The sequence below is a fragment of the Brassica oleracea genome, chromosome C6 (assembly GCF_000695525.1).
Source record: "Brassica oleracea var. oleracea cultivar TO1000 chromosome C6, BOL, whole genome shotgun sequence".
NCBI classification, from domain to species: domain Eukaryota; kingdom Viridiplantae; phylum Streptophyta; class Magnoliopsida; order Brassicales; family Brassicaceae; genus Brassica; species Brassica oleracea.
Window position 1 is genome coordinate 2,057,333 of NC_027753.1, and position 5,254 is coordinate 2,062,586.

The following is a 5,254-nucleotide window of genomic DNA, read 5'->3' on the forward strand; positions in this document are numbered from 1 at the left end:
TTTTGTTTACATTATTTTAAATATTTTAACATAATTAACTATATTAATATATGTTTTGATTTTATAGGTGGCTCCTAAAAAGAAGGGACGGATAGTCGGTATAGGCTCTGTTAACGAAGTTGCAAGGGCAACTTCGTCATACACTTCGAGACGGGATGAAGAGACTGCTCAGATGAAGGCTCGAATGGATAGCCAGCAGGTTCGTTTAGACTCTCTTGAGGATTTGCTAGACGTGATGGCCGTGGGAAACCCGGTTATGCAGAGAATGTTGAGTGAGAGACGAGCCGCTCTTGGAATGCCACCACGAGATCCCCAAGAGTCTGATCCAACCCGTCAACAGCCGAGCAACCCCACCAACTACTTCGACAATATGTAGTTTTTTTTTTCTCTTTGTATTATGAATTTAAATATTATTGTATGACTTTTTAAAATATGTTTTTCAATTTCATATTTCGTTTTAAAATTTAAATTATTTTAAATTCTGAATATTAAATATAAATTAAAATCTATTATATATTAATTAATAATAATATAATAAGAAACGATGTAAACTCCTCGTAAACATTACATGGAGTTTACGTCGAATGTTTACAGGTGATTAACATCGAAATATTTACGAGGGTTTTACATCGAAATGTTTACGAGTGATTTACAACGAAAGTATTTACGTGTGCTTTACATCAAAATAATTACGTGGGCTTTACGACGAAACCTTACGTGTCGTTTACGACGAAACCTTACGTGTCGTTTACGACGAATCCTTTTCATGCGCTTTACGAGGAATATATTTCGTCGTAAACGTAACGAGTCGTTTACGACGAAACCTCCGTTACGACGGACGTTTAACAACGAAACGTCTTTCGACGTTAATTCGTCGTAACACCCCGTTTACGACGAATTTACAACGAATACTGCCCTAGTAATAAATATGTTTTCTTGTAGTGCAAATGTAAAGTATCTCTAGGATCTTTGTCGATAGCGTTAAAAACCTTATCACTGCAACTCTTTCAAATATACCATAAAATCTAAACAAACTGATGATCATCAATATGTGGTGATATCCTCCAAAACAAGTAATCCAAGCATAGGAAAACTGTATGTGTTTGTGGGAATCCTGGAGAGAGGCCATAATTGAATGGCTGGAAGAAATTCAACGAGGGTATGGTTAATTGTCTCCCTCCTCATCTGCTCCACATCATGCTCATTGTATATCACATTTAACCCTCGTGTTTTGAGGTTTCTCTTTACCGGTAAGGATGTACATCTCAAATTAAGGTTTGGGTATTTATAATAAAATCGAGTTATGTAAAGATGTTATAAATAATGTAATCAAAGTCCTAATGTATGTGACTCTTTGGTATACTCTCAATGTATGCGACTCTTCGGTTGTGTTTGGTTAACTGGGTACAACTCTCCAGAGTTTTACTTTTCTTTAAACTTCGTAAAACTTAGGAATAACTTTGAAAAACTCATAATTGCATTAATTTGAAAGAAGTTTAAATTACTTGTAAAACCAAATCCCTAGAACTATCATGATAATAAGAATTAGACAACATGTAACTATCAATATTTTCCTTCCGTTATTGGGTCCTTCAATCCTTATAGTCGCTTTGAAAAGTTAAACTTTTTGTTCTAAGACACGAACTTGGTAGTCCAACTGTTGTATCTCATCCGTGAATGCCTCATCGGCCCATTTGAAGACATGATTGTCGTTCATAAGCTACAAAAATGGAGAAAATAATGGCGGTTTATACAACTTGAAACACTAATAACTAAAATACAATGGTTTTACCTTCATTTGAGCCGCATGGAGAAATCAATAATACCGGCGGTAAGAGTTTTGATCAGATTTGGAGATGAGCTCGATGACACCCTCACCGCAGGAAAACCTAATAGGGTTCCTCGGAGTTCTGACTCTCCTCTGTCTACCATTCGTGGAAGGAAGAACCCGACCAATGGCTCATTATGCAAATAGAGAGAGATGATAGGATAAGGAGGATAGTAGAAATGGAGAAAACCTAATTGATTTTTATACTTTCCAACGTCGATTTCGGGGTGTTAAGAAAATGGGAGGCAAAACTGGGAAGGAACGTCTTAGAAAAAAAATTAGGTTCAAAGTTTTACCAAGTTTGCAGTTTTCTTTTTTCTTGGTTTATTGTACCCATGAGGCTTATGTTATGGTTATACCACTTATATTCAGTTTCCTAGAAGCAATAGTAAGTTTATGAAATCACTTTTCTCATGTAATAAAATACTTAATCTTATGAAATATATAAGTTTTGTAATATCATAAGGTCAATATTTTAAAAATGACATAAAAGTGTAAGCGGTATTTGTAAACAAACAAGTTTTACAATTTTAAATATAATTATTATTTAAAATAAAAATATAAATAAATTTAGAATAATAAGAATAATACTTGTAAACAAACAAACAAGTTTAGAATTTTTTATTTTGAAATTTCCCAGGGATTTTTTCAGTTTTACTATGATGTGCTAAGTTTTACTTTTCTATTTTTGGAATTTTTTAAGTTTTATTGTACTTAAAAGACTAATATTATTGTTATACCACTTATATTCAGTTTTCTAGAATCATTTATCATTATACTTAGTTTCATGACATATTTAAGTTTTGTAATGTCACAAGGTAAAATATTAAGAAAAAAGTCATAAAAGAATAAGATATTTTCAATTTTTATCAGTTTTATTAAGTTTTCCTATCATCTTGAAGAATAAATGCAACTAATCGTGGTGTGTTTTTCCTTCTAGTTCCCAAACTTGAACTTGGCTGAGAGTATATATGCATCTGTATGTATGTTTTAATCGAGAATACATCAGAATTTTTAATCTTTGAAGCTCTCACATACCATTTACATTCTTCTTCCACTCTGCGACATTTCACCACATATCGACCCGTATCAGAATTCAAAATAAAAATTCCAAAACATTTATTTCTGATGCTCTATCAACTAAATCTTTCACAGATTTTTTACTTGAAAATTTTTGACCGATCTCAGTACCCATACCATATTCTCATTCCATTACACGTCGTCTTCTACAACACTTTGAAGCTCAACATATTCACAAATAACAACACTACCTACATGTTATCCATGTTGTCCATGTAATCCAAACCAATACCAACATTGTCTCTATCTTGAATAACAACATTTTCCACCGGCTCAATCACCTCGAGATGTCATTCTGATTTTTATTTTCCTTTTAGGTTTCACTACCAATGGAATGTAATTCAAATTTAGCCTCTTTGTACATGGAATTATGAAAATCTTCATGCATATCTTATCCACTAACGCCAAATAAGTGATTTCTTCCATTGATGATGTCTTAAACGATGTAGCACACAATCAACATTCGCTTGGAATGTAGTTATAGAGAACTATGTGTTGTTGAATTAGTAAGGCCAATATAGTCATACCAAGTTATACAGTTTTACTAGTAAAGAGTAAAGGTTTACTTACTTATACAGGTCTACCAGTAAAGTTATACTTACTTTTACAGTTTTATCAATATAGTTATACCAATTTTTACAGCGTTATTGTTATAGTATTATACAAATTGCACGGGTAGCGTTATACACATTTATTTTAGTCATTCTTTGTATCAGAATAATAATATATTATGATTCTCTATGATTAAATCAATTTTTGATTAGCTGTCAATCTGATTCCCTAATAGATCAACAACACATAGTTCTCAATCCTCAATTAGTTAATTATAAACATGGATGGATCAATGGGGAACATTGCTGGATTGGATAGAAGATAAATTTGGGTTTGAAGATCGATCCCGACAAAAGAGAGAGAAACTCAAGAAGAAGGTAAGAGAAATAAAGATTCTTATTGGTTGAATTAGTAAGGCTAATTTGACATTCACCATTCCTTTTAAGAGTTGGAAATAAAATAAGAATATGTCAGATTTAGTAATATGACGGATTAAAAAATTTCAAGCATATCATAATTTGATCCTTTCCACAATTACAAACCACACCAACATGATGGTGGCACTCCCACAACTCTTCATGTTCCTCGACCATATGGTGAACCAATCAAATTTTGACATATATTTACGAAAAATCAACAACATAAAAAAATCTCCACACCTATTTTTTGCACAAATTAACCTTCTAAATAGACATGGGCATTTCGGGTATCGGTTCGTGTATTTCGGGTATCGGGTAGTTCAGTAGGGGGAAAGAGGATCCATTTACTACTTGACATATTTTCAGTTCGATTTGGATAGTTTTGGGTTCGGTTCTGATAGTAAAAAAAGGAAATCAGACAATACCTGGATTTTTTTTTTTCTATTTGGTTTATGTTCCGGTTCCGATCCGGGTAATTCGGGTAAAATATCGGTTATTTAGGTTAAAATATCGGTTATTAAGGGTAAGATATCAAATAAGTAGGATGATTTAGATAGAAAAATTGGATATTTCAGATTACTTTGGATATTTCAGATAAAACTATCTGGATACTTTTGGATAATTCGGATACTTTCGGGTAGTTCTGATACTTTTAATAGATTTTTAAATTATAAATATATATTTAGTTATGTTATATATTTAGTTATGTTATATGTATATATAATTAATGTTTAGTTCAGATATATACATTCAGTTCTCGGTTCAGTTCCGGTTTGGTTCGGTTATTTCGGATATAGAAATATAGAAACCATTCGGTTATTTGAGAGTTTCGGTGCGGGTTCGGTTTCGGGTATTTTGGTTCGGTTCTGGTTCGGTATTTCGGTTCCCCTTTTTTCGCCCAGGAGTTCTAAACAACAAAACCAAAAAAATCAAACCCTAGAAACTCGATTTTGGGTCTCAGTTTTAGAATCTTTCGTGTTTCCAACTTGAGATTTGGGGACTTATGGAAATTATGGATTTTCTACTCATGTCCAATTTTATTTAGGTCAGGTTTCTAATTTGGTTTAAGGTCTGCACTGAGTGGTTTGTTCTTCGGTTTCAATCCCAAATAGATTAAGCAATATTTGGGGATAAATACAATCCTGTTATAAACCATTTAGTGATCGATCCATTTATCAGCCCGTGTAGCAAGACGGGCCAAGCCCATCCGCAGGATCATACTGGCGCCTATCTACTCTTGTGTTTATCTACATTATAGTTGGTGTTTATCTTACGTATTGCTAGTCATTATCTAGTTAAGGATAAGTACGATCTCATGTCGATCCAGTACTTAGACCGTCATTACCATATGTATATAAAGACCAGTTGGTCGACC